We start from the raw sequence: 19,117 nt of genomic DNA, 5'->3' as shown, positions 1-19,117 counted from the left end.
TATACTACCCAACACCCATCTAGCACAGGCGTCACTGGACATGTGACCCTGGCAATAAAAGGTGCCGGGCGCACGTGTCCGTAGCCAGTTCAACAAATTATCTCAGTGTGTCCATGTGGTCATTATGTATGCATGAGTGCCCTGGGCTATACCACATTACATTGTGTTGTGTACAGGGGGCGCTACCTAGTCACCTCAGGCAGTGGGGTAGACCTGGGACAGGTTGCTGTGTCGGACCCCCCTGTGAGTGTAAGAGATGGGACCGGCATACGGCAGTACGGCGTAGTGGTGTGGTCATCCAACAAGTGGCTTTGGGAGGGGTTAAGTTTAGGCCTTGCCAAGGAAGTAACTAATGTGTCTCTGGTGTAGTGTCGGCCTAACCCGTCACGCAACATACAATGTTGCTATGTAGCATGCCTCCGGAGTGCGGGCTCGGCCGAGGCGTAAATGAGGCAAGCCCCCTCGTGGTCAGGGATCATACATGCCAACTGTTGCATGTGTCGCTATTTCCGCAGCATAGGCCAAAGGTCTACCCTCAACTGCATGGCGAGTTCAGCCAGGCATAAACTCTACATCTGTGTCCGCCATGTCCATACCATAGGCCTACACACATGTGGCCGCCCACCTTCAGCGCACAACCTCACTGTGTCATTGTCGGGCTTGTGGACATGCGCAGACAGGCATGATAATGGTGTGCCGAGGGGTGCAAGTGATGCAACCGCGCTGCGCACACTAGTGAATAGGCTCAGGGGGAGGGAGGAGCAGCAGTGAGGCTACGTCATACACATTGATGCCACTCATTTGCAACAAGCAGTGCATGTCAAACAGGAATCACAAAGTCACACATATCACACACCAATGAACCAGTGAGCCTGCCAACACATCATGCAGAACCAAATATTGACTCATGTCTCTCTACAATGTTACAGGTGATCAAGGATATGCACTCTGCGCTTGGATGATGACACCCCTCCGAGCCCCGAACACACAGCCCCAGAGGCAGTACAATGCCGCCCACAAACTCACCAGGGGCATCGTGGAACACACATTTGGCATGTTGAAGTCACGTTTCAGGTGCCTGGATGTCACAGGTGGAAGGCTCCTGTACAGCCCAGACATCGTGTGCAAGATGATCGTTGGATGGTGGGTGTGTCACCTCTGTGAAGAGAGGCTGTTTATGGTGTCACATATTCGAACTGCCAGTCTTGTGTGTCACAGTTAGTAGGGTATCCCACTCTTCGGAGTTTCACATGTGTCCCAAATCATTCCATTTTGGCTGCCATTTATGACCTGCAGGGGACACCAAGGCTCCTTTTGGGGTCCGATATGTACCTCCATGATGCAGGTATGCCCCCTGTGACTCAAGTCCTACAACATGGGCAACATGTACATAAGTGGGAGTCACCGCCCCTCCATTCGTCCACACTTTCATGATTAATTGTTCATGGACATGACACGTCTGTGTGCAGGAGGGGTTGCTTGTCCCTCTGCAATGTGAAGGGGACAAGCAGTTTCACAGTGTGTTCCATGCATGTTTCAGCATTGGCGCAGTTTACATGCAGACTGCATGTCAATGTATGTTGTGACTGTGAGGAGATGCCTGTTTGATGCGGGACAATGGTCATTTGTTCTACGTCACGGATGTGGGGTTGTGGTCGTACATTGTCATCTCACCATCTTTTTACTCTGCTTTTATGGTGCATTTTCCTGCATGACTCGTGGGAATTGCAGGCCTATCGCTGGTTATCGCTGATCTTTGTATCGCGATTGGCCTCATCGCTACTATTTTTGAGTTCGTGTTTCGCGTTTTTTCGGCGTCGCGTTAATTTTAACACGGTCATTTGACATGTTATCGTGGGACTATCACATGGTACCACCGTGTTGAGAATACCACATTAACACGGAGTTGTTTTCCCGCGATAGACTGCGATGTGAAGATTTGCGTTAAGCTAATTTTGCAATGGTTATCACACGTTCTTGAAAATATGTCCCAAAGTCTTTTCTTTGGAAAGCAGGGCAGGTCCTTGGGGTTCTTGAGGTTGCTGACTGCATGACACACCGGAGTTTCGCTTCTGCAGGTTAGAGGTGGGGACAGGCCGGCAGGGCTGGGGCCAAGTCAGTAGGCATCCTCTTCTTCTTCTTCACGGCTGTTCGGTCCTTCTTCTTAAACTGAAGATTATAAATATAAATTCAATGTATTGGATTCATTCAGCAATGCCTGCGGCTGCGCAGCTTGAATAGGGATCAGACTCGGTCCCTTTGTGTTCGTTCAATACTGTAAGCGCAATTGGGCGGAGCGCGAATCAAGCGAGCACACCCTCATATTTTTGAAGCAGTTAAGCATAGAAGAAATGGAGTACACCGGTGTGCATCTCACCACCATTGATGTACACAGGGATGGGTGGCATGTCGCCTCTTCACTTTGTTCTGCACCAAAACACGCAGCCTGCAAAGGCAGTGTGTGAGTGTAAAGTTACAGGGCCACTAAGAGTGAAACAGTAAGTGCTGCAGCCCTTAGAGGCCGCCCACTGGCAACTGGTGGCCCTGGAAGGTCGGACTAGGAGAGTTTGGAGGCTGCTGCAGGGGGTTATTGGTGGACTGGCCCACCCGCTGGCCCCCAGACCAGCGTAGCTGGGGCAAACGTCTGCTGCGACGCAGAGGCTGGGTAGCTTGCGCAGCCCTGTGGCCAGACTGGGTGGAACGTGGTGGGGCACCCCTCCGTAGCTACAAAAAGGGCAAAAAGAATACTGCGCGGGGCGAAAGGTTACCGTGAGGCCCAAGGATCTGACCGTATCCCTAGAATCCTTGACGCACTCGAGCACTGAGTCCACCTTGTCACTGAACAGGCGACAGCCACCACAGGGCATGTCCAAAAGGGTGGGTTGTACATCCCCAGATAAAGCAGACATCCTCAACCAGGCATAGCGCCTCAAGGCTACTGACGTGGAAACCGTTCTGCCTAGAGATTCGGCGTTATTCAGCCCATATCTAATGGTGAATTTAGCTGCGTCTTGACCATCTGCCACTGCGCGGGTGTGAACGGCCCGGGATTCCTCCAGGCACGGTGGCAGCACTTGCACAACCGTATCCCACACCGTATGGGAATAATGGCCCAAAAGGCATGCAGTGTTCACCGACCGCAGTGCTAAGCTGGCGGAAGAAAACATCTTCTTCCGAAGGTGGTCCAGCTTCTTGGATTCCCTATCTGGGGAGCCATAGGGAATGCGCCTTTGAAGACTAGGCTTGGACCACCAAGCTTTCGGTGTAGAGTGTTATGAGAGGAAAAGTGGGTCGCCAGGGCCGGCGGGGTGTCGTCGGCAATCATCCTGTCCACCGTAGCCCATGTGCTAAAGTTGGACCAAGTGCCCAGAAGGATGTCCGTGAGGGCTTCATTAAAAGGCAGCAGGGGCTGCAAAGAGGCCGCTGCCGGTTGAAGTACCTCTGTCAGGTGTTTAGTCCTGACGGCCTCCGTAGGAAGCTCAAGGCCCAAGGACTCAGCCACCCTATGCAGCACCACTGCGTAGGAAGCTCCCTCCTCCGTAGCCATGGTAGGGGGCGGGGGGAGCATATCAAGGTCTGGGGAGGTACCCAAACCACTGGGATCACCCAGTTCCTCTCGCCAGTCTGGCTCCTCCAGCTGGTCAGTTAAAGGGTCTCCAGACCCCTCCCAGTCCTTCTCACCCTCCTCTGGCTGCCACTCAGGGCGGTAGGGAACGCCAGGGATGAACAGCAGTATAAAAGTACCCTCCGGCGCTGGTACGGTCGTCGAGCGACGTCGGTCTGGCACCGGGCGCAAGTGAAGCTGCAGTGTGTCAGGGAGCTCTACATGCGCGACTAATGCCTTTTAGTACAGTGATGTGGTCACCGCAGCTTGAATGCATTAGTGTAACCCCTGATGCTTGGTACTTGTCAGGGCTGTATGCTCTCTGTTCTCAAGGAATACTTCTTTCAGCATCGGCTCAGTAATGTTGTTACCACTCAAGGTCTCTTCCACTAGTTTGCGGTACTGCATTCATTCACTGTTGTTTTGTAACTAGTTTGTTCTGCCATCTTCGGATGACGTAAGCATTGAGTGGGCTAAAACAGTACTCATATGGTGGGACAGTGCTTAGAGGGTTAGGCAATATCACATATAATAGTTCTGTGCTCCTGTGGAAGCCAAACCCAAAAATCTACTGAACCCCAATAATCAAGACACTCGGATTTGTACCTCCACTATCATCAATAATTCAATTAGCAGAGTACAAATCAAATAAGAACTGGGACCACTCAATGACTGGGTTTTAGATCATAGCAAAGTTTTAAAGATTTATTACAAAATTCTTTATATAAGCGATGCAGAAGAATTCAGAGCATTTCATGAAGGCTCAAGTACAGAATACAAAATCAGAAAAACAGAATAATAATCCCAAGTTATGCAGTTAAATCCCTCTCGGTTCTAAGAGTCAAACTCATAAATGGAACGGACAGCATTCTTAGGGAGGAGAGAAAGTCTCAAGAAAATTGGACAGAGTGCGACGAAAATGAGAAGTTGCCCCGATCCATCGAAACAAGGGTTTTTTATACATATTTAATGCATAAAGATTGAACAAAACTGCAAATTCAGCACAGCAGATCAGGGTTAGCTCACATTGGACAAATCAAAAACAAAATCGTAAGAACTAATAGCCCTTAGCGCTAACCCATTTCTTAAGGTAAGAGAAATCTTCTGTTTATTTCCTCAGCAACTGCTCTCCGGAGATGTCGAATCCAATATGAAACATTTCCCAAACGAAGAATCATTCAAAATGTTCTTTTACAGGCCTACATCAAATCTTCACGCGGGAGACCTTAAAAATGATACACAGCGAACATGGTAAAAGTTTTATTCACAATACATGCTTTCTAAGGACAGCTATCTACTGTAGGAAGCTGGCGTTTTATGTAGTGTGCCAATGTAAGGGCCCTCATTGGTTTACAGGGGCTTACTTTAATAATTCCAAATGCTCTATTTTTGGTAGTGTGGCCTATCAGAGGGGAGTGTTAGGCATTTGTTGCACACCCAGTCAATAAATGGTACACACACTCAAGAAGAAATCTGTGAGAAGCAGGCTTGGTAAATGATGCACACTTATGTAAGTGGGCACCTTGCACCAATCCAGACAATCCATTTAATGGTCTTAGACAACCTTAGAAAGCTCGCTAAGTGGTAGCTGTGGAAAGCAGCCTCCAGGCGTAGTCTAAAAGGAGTGTAAAGCAGCTTGTTTTACCAGAACATAATCTTATAGGTATAGATTAAGTGAAAAAGAAGCACACAGTGTATTTATAAAAATATGTATTTATTATAAGACACTCACTAACACATACAGATATCTCCTAGCCGGAGATATACACAATACACACAATACTTTTCAATAGAACAGGTAAGTTGCACAAATGCACAGTGGTCGCCCCAGGGAGACCAAACCATATACTAAAATAGTGGTATGCGAACCACGACTCGAGTTAAGACTATACCCAGTAGACGTAGAAGTGCGGAGACCCAAGGAACCACCTGAGGTAAGTAACCAGGAGCCCCACGGTGGCCGGGGGCAGAGTGGGAACACGACCGCGGGTTCAGTGTAAGTCAAAGGGAAAGTCGATGTTGCAATTGTAAAGAAGAAGGACTCTTCCCAGTGAAGACTGAAAAAATCCCGTGGTTGACAGAAGGTTGGAGAGCCATGCCACCCGTGGATACCTTAGGAAGCAGGATACCTACAGCAGGGAAGACGGGTGCATAGGGTTGAAATGGCATTGGAAACTGCAGTCGAACTAAATGGAGGACTTTAGGAAGATACAGCTGCTGGAGAAGGCAAAAGTGTCACGTGGAACCCAAAGGTGGATTCAAGTTGAGAAGTACCTGCAAGCAGAGGGGACAGAGTCGATGCCACTCAGGAGTGACCAGGAGACACGGAAGCTGAATGCTCACCAATGTCGTATGTTGCAGGAGAGATGATGGTGACCTTGGAGCTGCAGCTTTGAGGACCAGGCGACGCTATGGAAGACCAGGAATCGTTCACGAGATGTCCCATGTCGGATGTCAAGAGTTGAGGGGTCGGTGTCCAACGAGAGCACCAACAAGCCTTGGTAATTGCAAACAATGTGGAAAGCAAGGAAAGTGCAGTGTCGGGACCAGCGAAGTCCAAGTCACTCAACACAAACAGGGGAGTCAGGGCAGGCCCCGAGCAATCAGGGAAGTCTGCAGAATTCAAAGAGCACTCTCAACAGACCCACAGGCTGGAGGCACAGGAGTCGCAAGAGGACCTCGTGCAGCTCACCAAAGATGCAAGCCCACTATGCAAGTGATGTGGTGAGGACAAAGATCTTGGTCACAGGAGATGCTTGAGGTTGGGGCTACTTGGAGCTTGAAGATCTTGGTGGAAGAAAGCCAACAAGCCTTTGCAACTGCAAGTCGACGCGGTGCACAGGGGTTCAGTTCCTGCGACTCCGACGAAGGATACTGGCTTCAAAATTCGTGAGAGGACAGGGCAGGCCTCAAGGGATGTGAAGAACTACCTCATGTGTTGCTGAGCCTTTCGGAGTCCATGGGAGCCTACAATCAGCAGACCGATCAGCTTAGTGGCGGCGCCTGTAGATGCAGGGAAGTGACTCCTTCACTTCAAGGGAAGTTTCTTCAGGTGTCTTGGATGCCCACAGGCCTTGGAAGGTTCCTGTATGGAGCACAGGCATGGACGTTGCAGCAGACGAGCAGGGTGACGAGATCAGGAACAGCAGGATTCTTCCCAGTTGCAGCCTTGATTCCCGGGGCAAAGTCCAGCGAAGTCCAGAGTGTCCAGACGGTCCAAGTAGAAGCGGTGTCTTAATATGATTCCAGTCCCACGACAAATCTAGGGACCAACCCTCAGGTAAGCCATTAAGTACCCTAAGGAAAGGGTTGGGACGATTCAGGGTTCCCTCCCAGGGGAAGGGTCGGACAGTGGGGGGGATACTCCCATGTCCTTTGTCCAGTTACACACCAGAGCAGGAACCAACGGCTCCCTGAGCTGGTTTGAACTGGACAATGCAAGGAGGGCACTGAAGGTGCCCCTCAAGCAGACTGAGTGGCGCTGGTAAGCGCGCCCACCCAGCCCCAATACACTAAACCCTGTCTGGGAGGTGGTCATACCTCCCTGTGACAGGATACCTATTGTTCTGCCTTCCCCTGCTTGAGCTTGGCTCAGCAGCAGGAGGGTGGAATTGTATCTCTGGTTGGCAGCATCCATGTTGTGCTGTCCGGGTCTAGAAGACTGGTACCGGGAGCACTGAGGGCCTCCCGGAGGAGCTTTACAGTGCATTGAATCATACCCAGGTAAGCAAATTTCTTCTCTCTTTCTTCCACAACCCCAACCCCCAGCACCCTTTACTCTATTTCCCCCAAATGCCCCTCCTTTTTCTTGAACTTTATTCAGGTCCATCAGAGAGCACAACTCTTTGGTGTACTCCTCTTGCACAAAATGTTTCATTTCTTTTTTATCACTTACGGGCACGTTTTTCTTGATTGCAAACCAGCAAGTGGAGTAACTGATCTGCTGATGGTAGCTCACTACATGTTACTAATTTTTAAATATTCTCTTTACAGAGTAGGAAGGTTTTTAACTATGTATTATGTGTTAGTTTGTCATTGTATACATTTTTATTATTTACTTTTAGATCTTGGATTCATTGTGGCTTTCCTGATGAAGGCGCTTGGCTCGCCGAAACGCGCATAGAGATACTAAGAAGATTCATCAATACATCAAAAGCCACTAAATTGTATTGCTGATCTGTGATGTTCTTGTAATTGTTTTCATCTGTTTATCGTTATTTTTTACCACATTGTGATTAAATTGTCTTATGATTGATTATATGATTAAGTATATTGTATGTATTTAATATTGTTTATCTTGTGGGTTGTATTGTGATGTAATTATTTCATATTTGTTTTTCATATGAATCACTACAAAACCTGGAATGGTTGCTAGCACCAGCTTACACAGGCTGCAAGGCAGGCCTGTAGTTACAGTTTGAATGGTCTCTCATGGGTGGTATAATACATGCTTCAGCCCATGGGAGATTTCTGGGGTACCTATGCCCTGGGTACCTTAGTTCCATATACTAGGGACTGATAAGGCTACCCCAGTATCCAATCTGGGCTGTACCTATATACTTACCATACCAATGTAGGGGAGAACGCACAGAGACTGGGGTCCTGATTAGCAGGATCCCGGTCAGACTAGTCAGAAACAGCATAGCACCGGGCAAAAAGTAGGGGTAACCATTAGAAGCAGATCCTACTTTCTTACAAAATCCAAGACCAATTTGGGGAGAGGATGTAGCCTTACGGCTAGAGCGGTCGACCTCGAAGCTGGGGAACCGGGTTCGAGTCTCGGCAACAACGCTTAACATCCTGTGATTCTGGGCAAATCACTTAGGGGCTCATTATGATGGCGGGCGGAGGCACCGCCGCGGTGCTGGCGGAAAATGTCATTTTCCGCACGCCCTCAGCGGACCTCACGCCTGCCATATTACAATGGGCAAACATAGCCCATTTTTTGTCCCCCGTGGTGCGACGTGAACCACCATAAAAATGCACCCGCCACCACAGCGTTGGGGCCCAATAGAGACCCACCGTCGTGTGCAATGACGTCCCGACTGCTGTACAAATCAGGATGCCCCAAACAGCCCGTCACACCGCAGCAGAGAAACCACCCAACCGGAGACGGCAGAAGAACAACAGCGGAGCGCGAAACCAGACTCCCTGTCCCCTCCACCCAGTCCCGACCGCAATGGATCCAGCTCTACACGCCTTTCCGGTGCTGTACCTGATCCCCTACCAGCAAGTAATGCACCGTTGCGGACAACGCGGCAGGTACGCAATCACACAACTCCGCACACAACCACAACACACAACTCATGGGCTGATAACCGGTTTCTGTCCACACCAGACACTCTGGTGGGGGCAGGAACACATCCACAAGTGTACCCACACATGTCCTACCTGTCACAAATTCACCCCTCCGCATCCAGGTCACCCATCAACCGAGAAATCACCGCAATCTCCCGGTCACGACCACCTGGATTGCAGGCGGAGTGCTGAGGAGGCCAATCCAGGAGGCCAATAGGTGCCGGCATCACATGACTACCTAAACCAGGCACAAACCTGCTGCCAACAGGAAGGCAGCAACGGCGACAGGAGGTGGCAGTGCAGTGCCACAGGATGAGATGGAGGAAACCCAGGCCACAGGCATCAGTGTGGAGACTGTGTAAGGAGCAGGGAGTACGGACACAGCTTGAGAGGACCTGACACAACATCAACAGGGAGTGCAACGAGCAGGGACTGGGGGGATGGGGGGAGTGGGCACAATGGCACACATGCATCTCCCCTACACATTGCAGAGGGTTATACCACACCTCCAGCAGAGCACTGAAGACAACACTTCTGCGCTGCCGGAGAGGATCACCACACTTTCGACACCGACGCCCTACAACAGCCCATGGATATCCAACACAACCCACCACCAGGACCCGGGCAGCATAGCCACTCGGAGGAGAACACAGAGCCAGCAACAGAACACACAGCAGGAAGCACCCGCAAGCACAGCTGGCTCACGACACCTCACGCACCCACACATGGCACCCCAATGCCATGTCTCAGCACGCCAAAAGGAGGTGGCCCAACAGGAGTGGGTGGGGGTCGAACACTTTGAATGCTAACCAGAACACATATGTAGGTGTCTATCACCATCAGGGATCACCCACACCCCACAAAGGAGACCCACACTGCCACAGAGACACATGCAGATGCACATTCACAGTACAGAACCACGCCCAGGGGTGTGCAAATAGCAGTCACACAGCCATGTTGGCTCTGCGTACGGCGGCCCTGGACACTTCCCTTACTATTTGATTGGGTAACGACATAGCCACATGTCCAAGCTCCAAACCGCTGCCTGCGGTGACATGTCTGCATCCGATGTACACAGCACAATGTAATGTCCTAGGGCCCAGGGCCCTCATGCATACAACAAGACCACAGGGACACACGTGATGTAATGTAGAACTGGCTACGGGCACGTGCGCCCAGCCCCTTTATTGGCAGGGCACATGTACAGTGATGCCTGTGCTAGATGTGTGTGGGGTGAGTGTAAGCCAGCCCGTACAGAATGCTTGGTGCTGGCAACAACTTGAACATTGGACACCAGTGCAACGGGAACTGAAAACACATGCATAACAGAGTCAATTGTACAGCAACATGGAGGAAGCCGGAGTAAGGACAGAGGTCACCCAAAATTCAGTAAGGAGGTTCCGTGAGTTGCAGTGCACTGAGGTAGCGGCACTAGAGATGAGCGCACTCATGTGAAGGAAATGCTAGGTTTGTGTCCCTTCGTATTAGTCCTGATGTAGATGCAGTGGGTTGTGTTACACTTGCATCAACTTCCTCATCAACGTCCCAGGTCACCCACTCTGCCTGAGATGACTGTTGCGTCCGCAGTCCACAGCGCAATACCCAGTAATGGTTCCGGATGTGTGGCTCGATTACCACCTCCAGTCTGCATTCCTGCCTTGGGGATGTTGCCTCCTGCCCTCCCATTGTCTGTGCCATCTCCCGTACGCACACTTGACACATCTTCCTCATCATAGTCCCAGCCATTCCCCACTGCCTGATGTGACATTGCAGCGCAACATCTCCACAGCACACATGTCAATTGTAGGAAAGTGGCTCTGTCTATACTGTTCCCAAATAGGTACAGTGTGTACAGGGTCCACAGTCCCCAGATGTTTGACAGAGGCTAAAGTTAGATATAACCTTACTCTCTAAAGTGGTAGCTTGGTTGAGCAGTAAGGCAGTATCAGAGGACAGTGTAAAGCATTGGTTGTACACACTCAGCCAGCAAATGCTCTCACACGCTCAAGAACTGAACTCTAGGCCAATGGTTTGTATATAAAAATATATGGTTGTTTTATTTTAGAACCAACAATTGATATCAAAATATACTTTCTCAGAATGAGATGCTTTAGTTAAATACTTTGCAATAGGCAATTGACTTTTAAATGCAATAGTTACAGTTTGCTGCCATAGGCAACACAATTTCAAACACAATAATACATTGAGCTCAAAAGGAATTTTAAGTTAAATGCAATTGATTACTTTCAGGATTACTTTCCTAATTCCAGGACTGGATCCTAGATTCAGTCCTGGGACAGTTCTTGGAAACAGGTGAGTAAATACGTTTTAGTTACTGTGGTGATTTTTTTTTTTTTTGATAAACAAATTTTTATTGTTTTGAGTGATACAACAGAAAAACCACTGAGCCTGACGAACCACCAAGTTACAATCACACAGCATGAGACTACGCCATCCCCCCGCCCCCACCCGAAGTCCCCCCTCCGCCCCCCCCCGAACCGCATAATCATAACACATTGCCCAGCCATTTCCCCCAGACCCTACGGTATTTTTTAAGGCTGCCCCTCGCCTGACAGAGAGTCTGCTCCTGTGCCGCACACCAGTCCACTCCAGTGCTCCATTTGGCCAAGCTAGGCGGCTGTGGATGCTTCCAAGCCGCTGCTATATCTCTTTTCGCCACCATTAATGCTGTCATAAGGAAAAGCTTCTCTGCAAGCGTGCCATCCAGGCCGTCAGTGATGCCCAGAAGGGTGTGTCTGGGGTTATGTGGCACCACCCATCCCAAGACCTCCGTGAGATCGGCTTCTATGTCCCTCCAGTAATCCCCCAAGTCCGAACAAGACCACACCATGTGGATGAAGTCAGCCGGGGCAAAACCGCATCGGGGGCAGGCTGCCGTAGCGGAGAGGCCCGCACGGTGCAGACGAGCCGGCGTGAGGTAGGCAGTATGAAGATAGTACATTTGAATAAGCCTCAGTTTGGCGGAGGCCGTCACCAGCCTGGGGGCCATAAGGGCATCCCGCCAGTCGACCTCGTCCAGGGGACCCACCCACTCCTCCCACCATTCTTTCAGGCCCTCCCGGGCCATGGGGGTATTAGTAATAAGAGAACGATGTATGCGGGAGATGCCCCCCCGCCCTAGGTTACCCAGCAGGACCTGAGCCTCCGGGGGGCTGTGGTCCGGCAGCCTAATATCTAGAGGGGTGTAGATGCGTATGGCGTGCCGCAGTTGGAGGTACCTATAAAATTGAGATGAGTGGAGGGAGAAGCGCGCCTGCAGTTCCGAGTATGAGCACATGCGTCCCCCCCGCCAGACATCCCCCAGCTGGGAGATGCCGAGCAGGTCCCATGATTTGAAACCCTCCAGGTCCGCAACGTCCCGCATCCATGTCCCATGCCAGAGGGGAGTGGCTCGAGTCAGTCTCCCGGTCCACCGGGTGTGGCGAAGCGCCGCTCGCCAAGCCAGGAAGACCGCTTTGGTGATGTCTGGGCAGGAGGCGGGGATGGGGGCGCCATACAGGCGGTCTTGAATGCAGGAGAAACCCAAGTCTCCAATTCCACCCTGTAGGCCGGATCGGACCATCCCCCCCCAAACCAATCATGGATGACCAGGAGGCGGGTGGCTAAATAGTAGAGGTAAAGATTGGTCATGCCTAGCCCTCCATCAAAGGTGGGCAGGCGACACGCCGACAGGGCCAGCCGCGGTCTCCCACCACCCCAGAGAAATCTGGTCGCCAACCCATCCAGCTCACGAAACCAAGGCCTTGGGAAGGACACGGGAGTGTTTTGTAATACATAAAGGAACCGGGGGAGAATCATCATTTTGTATAGTGCCACCCTCCCCAGCGGATTGAGCGGGAGCGATTGCCATCGCGCCAGATCTACCTTGGCCTTCTTGACCAGGGGGGTCACGTGAAGAGCCCAGCTCAGTTCCGGGAGAAGGGAGACCCAGATGCCCAGATATTTGAAGGACAACCGACGGAGGGGAATAGTGTCCTGCCAGTCAAAGCACTCCCGGGAGGGGTGCAGAGGCACAAGGACCGATTTCCGCGGGTTTAAATAGAGGCCAGACGCGCGGCCAAAGCGGCCCAAGAGATGGAGTGCACGGGGACCCGAACGCGCTGGATCACTAAGGTACAGCAGAACGTCGTCCGCGTAGAGGGCTATTTTGTCCGACGCCAGGCCCGGCCACTCCCAGCCCCGAAGGAGAGGGTCCGCTCGGATCAGGGCAGCAAGGGGCTCCATTGCAAGAGCAAAGAGGAGGGGCGACAGCGGGCACCCCTGCCACGTTCCCCGGCCGATCCGAAATGGTCTCGACAGTGCCCCGTTGACCAACACTCTGGCGCGGGGGCGCGCGTAAAGGACTCGCACCATTCCAACAAACTTGGGGCCGAAACCCATGTGGGTCAGGACTTCAAATAGGTAGGGCCACCCGACCGAGTCAAAAGCCTTCTCGAAATCGGCAAGCAGGAGAGTGAGATATGGAGATATGCGATGGCGGTGAGCCAAGGCCACGTGAAGGCGACGAAGGCAATGGCGCGTGCCCCGGTCCGGCATGAAGCCGCACTGGTCCGGATGCACCAAGCCCGACAAAAAGGGCCGGAGCCTCTGGGCCAGGACCGCCGCGTAAAGCTTGATATCTGTGTTAATAAGGGAGATCGGCCGGTAGGCCGACCTATCACAAGGAGGCGGCGTGGACTTGGGCAGGACCACAATCGTGGCCATGTCGGCTTCTGGTGGGAAGGAGCCTTTCTTGACCGCTTCAGCGTAGAGAGCACCCAACCGCGGGACCAGGTGTTCCTTATAGGTGGCGTAAAACTCCTGGGGAAAGCCGTCCGGTCCCGGGGTCTTCCCCGCGGACGTGCGCCCTATCGCATCCCCGATCTCCTCAGGAGAAATGGGCACCTCCAGACTCTCCCAGTCACCCGAGCGGAGACGGGGAAGCCGTTGGTCACTAGCGGCAAGTAGTGAGGCCAGGGAGAGGTCCGTCGCCCGGGCCCGATATAGCTGCGAGTAATACTGAGCGAAGGCTTCCGCTATTGCCACGGAGGAAGATTGGAGCAGGCCATCAGAGTCGGCCACCGCCGGGATGATGCGTGATGCCCTGGGGTAAGTAGCCAGCCGATGTAGGAGCGCACCATTCTTGTCGCCCCACCCATATACCCTCGCCAACGAGGATTGCCAGAGGAGCTTAGCCGCATCAAGCGACCGCTGACGAATCTCCTCTTGCAGAAGTCGCAATTGCCGGGTCCCGGCCGGATCGTCGGACCCAGAGAGAGATTGCTCCAGTCGTAGCGCACGAGCCTCACAGGCAGTGACCCGCTGGAGTACTGTGGTGATTTTTAAGCAATATTTTGCTATTTTAAAAGTTGACAGAAACTTTTTCTAATCAAATCACCAATGTTATTCTATGGGAGGAAATTCACTTAGCAGGTAAGTGGGGTTATGATTACTTTTTCTAGGTCAGTGTTGGATCCTGGATCCAGAACTAGTGTACCACCTGTAAGCAGTTGAGAGACTGCGTTTAAGTTATACAGGCGATTTTTAACGAATATTTATAAGTTTGTAAAATCGACACTTAGAAGAAATTTCACAGAAAAACAGTCAATGGTTTCCTATGGAAGAAAATTCAAGTTACAGTTAAAGTATGTTCTTGTTACTTTTGTAATCCAGTGCTGGGCTCCTAGGCTCAGTACTGGGGCAACTATCTAAAACAAAATTTCACAGAAAAACACTCAATGGTTTCCTATGAAAGTAAATTGAGTTAGTGGTAAGTACGGTTGTGAGTACTTTTCAGGGTCAGTGCTGGGCACCAAGATCTAGCACTGGGATCTCTCCTAATAGCAGGTGAGTATTTCCGTTTTCATTACTCGGTTGATTTTAGGTGAATATTTTAAAGTTTAGAAACTCCACACTTGGGAGAAATTTCAAGAGAAACCAGTCAATGTTACCCTATGGAAGAAAAGTGAGTTATCGGCTTTTGGGTAAGTACTCGACTGGCAGAGTAAGGTTCTGGGCATAGACTCAGGGGTCTCCTAGGGTTAGGTAAGTACAGTTGTTACACCCTTAGTGGCACAGGGGCAGCCGGGTGCAGAGTGAGTTAGGTCCAATGTTATCCTATGGGAGGCAGGGGGCCCTTGGTTGGTGGCTGCTGACTAGCAGGCCACGTGGCTGTGGGAGCTGGGCTCCTGGTCACTTGCTCAGGGCAAATGGGGAAGTAGATAGGAGTAGAAGTTGCACTGCCAGGGCAACTCAGGCGGCTGGTTGCGGGGTGCTTTTGAGCCGTCGGGCGCTCAATGGATTGCAATGGAAAAGCTCAAGAACGAACAAAGGCTGCAAGCTCGGGGACGAGGATTCTTCAGGTGCGACCACCACTTCGAGAGGTAAGCTGGGTAGTTGGAGGATAGGTAGGTACCCAGGAGTTGGGCACAGGGGCCCCAGGGCGCCGGGTGCAGGGGTGCCTTTTGGTGTCGGGAAATCTTGATCGCGGTTGGGGGGGTCCTTGGTTCTGAGGCTGCAGGCGTCGTCAGGAGCGTCGAGGTGGGTCCTTGGGTGCCGGATTCGGGGTCACAGTCACCGGGGGTACGTCCTCGGGGTCGTTGTCCACAGCGGCACAGGCCAGGCTTCGCGGATGCAGAGTGTGCAGGGTTCGCGGTTCCTGGCTGATGCCAGGGGTTAGTTACTTGCTTTGAGCAGAGCCACTGCTCATGGGAGTCCCAGATGCTCAGAGTCTCAAGGTAGCCAGGTCCTCTGGGGTTTGTGAGGTTGCTGGCCACAGGAGGTGCCGGGATTTAGCAAGAGCAGGTTCGAGGGTCGACAGGCCGGTAGGGCTGGGGCCAAAGCAGTTGGTGTCTTCCTCTTCTTAGCAGCTACACGGCAGGTCTTCTTTCTTTCTTGATCTTCTTTGCTGTTTCAGAATCTGGAATTTGAGGAAGGAAGGTTCAGGGTGCCCCTAAATACTAAATTTAGGGGTGCTACAGGTAGGTAAAGGGCAGGGACCACTGGGTCCCTGCCCTGGGTGGGTACATCCCCTATCCTGTCACTCTCCTGTGGGAGGGGGGCTGTGGCCTAGTCCTGATTGGGCAGGGCTCCCGATCTTCATGATGGCGAGAGCCCGGGGATGTGCTTCACTTCTCCTCCCCCACCTGAGGGGTGGGGTTGGCAGCGGCTGGCACACCTCCTGTCCTTCCTTGGGGTTTCCGGCCATTCATCCCGCCAGAGTGGGGGTTTAGAACCGGTAGGGGCCAGTTGCTGAGTACAGCAAGTGGCCTGGAGAAGCTCACAAAGGCGGCATGCCTTTGAAGCTTCCCCTGCCCATCCTGGGGGAGGAGACCTAGCACCTCGCCCAGGATATGCATTGTTGCAGGCCCAGGAGAGCGGATGGCTCTCTACCCAGGCGTCTAGCAACATGTCTGCTGTGTGGCAGCCTAGGCAGCCCCTCAGACCAGATGTGGATTGTAGGTTAGGTTCAGGGGGCATCTCTAATATGCCCTCTGTCATGCATTGTACATTAAATCCTGCACTGGCATCAGTGCGGGTTTAATGTGCTGAGAAGTTTGATACCAAACTTCTCAGTCTTCAGTGGAGCCATCATGGTGCTGTGGAGTTCGTGTTTGACGATCTCCCAGCACCATAGACTCTTAAATGGCAGCACTGCACTTACAGTGCCCAGGAATGGACCTGGGTACTGTAGGGGCACAGGGCTCATGCTTCTGTGCCCACACCACTGGCATAGGGCACCCAGCTAGAGGGGTGGCTGATGTATGCCAGGGCAGTGTATGTTGTGGGCATGGCACACAGAGATGTGAGCCATGTCGACTGTTTTGTCCTGTACCCAGACACACAGCCTGCAAGGGCAGTGTGTTTGTGTTAGGGTACTGGGCCTCTAAGGGTGGCACAATAAGTCTTGCAGCCCTTAGAGGCCTTTCCTAGTCACAAGGCCCTGGGTACCTAGTGTACCATTTACCAGGGGCTGACATGTGGCCAGGGTTTGCCAATTTGGGTTTTAGGTTTCAGCATAGTTTTTAGGGAAGGAACATAGGCCCTGGGCTCCTGATTGGCAGGAGTCCAGGGCACACTCAGTCAAAGTACATTCAGCTATTCAGCAAAAAGTGGGAGCATACCATGCAAGAAAGATGGCACTTTCTCACATCAATCAGTAACGGACACTGGCTTGCGGTACACTGAGTCACTGGCACCTGGAGTGCTGAGCAGGGTATCAGGCCGATGACGTCATCCGCGACAGGTCTGAGCAACTTCGTAAGTCTGTCAGTATCACCGTGTCTACTGTGGCAGATGGCTGTTGGAGGTGGTCCTTGCGGTGGTGGCAGGTGCCTCCTGCGGTGATGCCACGTCCCGGCCGGTCCGGACTCGATTTGGTGTGTGAGCCCTGTGGGACGCTCTTGGGCCCGGAGGCTGCGTACAGCGCAAGGCCACAGAGAAATGGTGTTGTTGACCCCAAGGCCAACGATTCAGGGGCCATCCAATATCTCAGAAGAAGGGGTCCTGGACCTGACAAGGACAGAGTTAGTGGACCCGGATGCACAGCGGCCGGCACAGGCACCCAGCCACGGGACGGTGACTTGTGGTGCAGTCAGATGGGCCATGCGACCTGAGTGGGTTACCATCAATGTCCGAGGTGTATGTTGCGGAGGGTATCGTGGGACAGTGGAAGGTGTCCTCCAGGACATGACGCCGAAAGGTTTGATGTTATCCGGAAGAAGCAAATGGAGGAGTGGAATGCAACAGTCTCATTGCCACCACCAATTCGGCATCAGCTACATGGGGATGAAAACTGCTCCCTGGTCAATAGACTCAGATGCCACCAAAGTTCGACCAGAGAGTGTCCATGATTGTCGGGAAACAGACTTAGTGACACCTGGGCTGAGAGGGAATCCAGTCTGCGATAATGCCGGTACGCTGATATGAACTCAGCCAATGCAAAATGAAGAGTCTATGACCTACTGGACTGCAGTGTAGGCCGGAGGCAGTGGTCAGCACGGGCTATTCACCGAGTGTTGCCGGCATAGGTTGGATGGCCCCACCGGCCTGCGTAGTTCAGGTTCAGTGGCACCACATGCTCGCTTACCTCTGTGACTGTGACCCGGCTTTCGTTCGGACTGAGCCGCATCCTTCTCTTACTCCTCTCCGTGCGACCACTGGTGTGGACTCTGCCATTCGTGATTTTCGCCAAGATGCTGGATGTGGGACCTACCGGTCCGCAGGGTAGTCCTGGTCCCTCATCCACGTGTCGCAGGCTAGCGTTGAACAGGGTTAGTGGCACCACGTGTCACTAATAGTCCATATGGAACTATGCCGCACTGATCGGGGTGGGTCTGGTGCTGTGGCCGCTGGCCCGGGTTTGGGGTCACTGCCATTCATGTATCTGAACACATTTTTGCACATGTCACCAACTGAGCCGAAGAGTAGTCCGAAGGCGGCAGTTGAGTACGTCAACGAGAAAGGACTAAAGCGGGCCTGTGTCGTGGAGGCCATGATGGACTGAGGAGGCTGCCAAGGTCGCGGCCCTCGGGCTTGGAGCTTGCGCTGGCACGTGGTGGGCCCTCCTTGACACATGCCGGTGTCAGCAGGTGATCAGTGTGGCCTGGATGCTCAGTGGCGAGCCTGACGGGTTTGTGGTCCAGCGTGCCGGGGTCCGGCAGGCGCACGGCATCGCAGGCAACTCCGCTCACGAGGACGGCGTCGGCCTCGTGGCGGGGTGAGAGGTACTGCCCTAGCAGGGACGTTGTGCTTTCCGGAAGAGGACCACACCCAGAACTATGTGCTTTTTATTCACACCCCTACGCTGGCGTGGTGTACGCCGGGCCATCCCACTCCGGTCACGCTTGGGGGGGGCGTTGCAGGCAAAATTTCCGCAAGATCCCCCACTGGCTGGGGTGAAATGGTTGTGTACACTTTCCACTAAATTCCATACACCAGAGGTGTGTGTCGCCATGGATATGGTTGTGTTCTGCATACTGCTGTCTGTCCAACACATCTCCACCACTCTTGGCATTGTGTAATTTCCCAATCATGGTTCTACTGCATCCTTCACACATGCCTGGTTGCCACCTCTCCCCCACATTCGGATGTTGTGTGGCTGAGGTGCTATGCCGTTGATGGCTCATGTTCACGACTTGACCAGGTAACCATTGTGAGTTGTTCTGTCGGGTGGGTGGTCATGTTGTTGTGCATGTTGGTTTAGATTTTGTGACG

Source organism: Triturus cristatus, chromosome 5_2, assembly GCF_964204655.1.
Source record: "Triturus cristatus chromosome 5_2, aTriCri1.1, whole genome shotgun sequence".
Lineage (NCBI taxonomy): Eukaryota > Metazoa > Chordata > Amphibia > Caudata > Salamandridae > Triturus > Triturus cristatus.
This window is presented reverse-complemented; position numbering follows the sequence as displayed.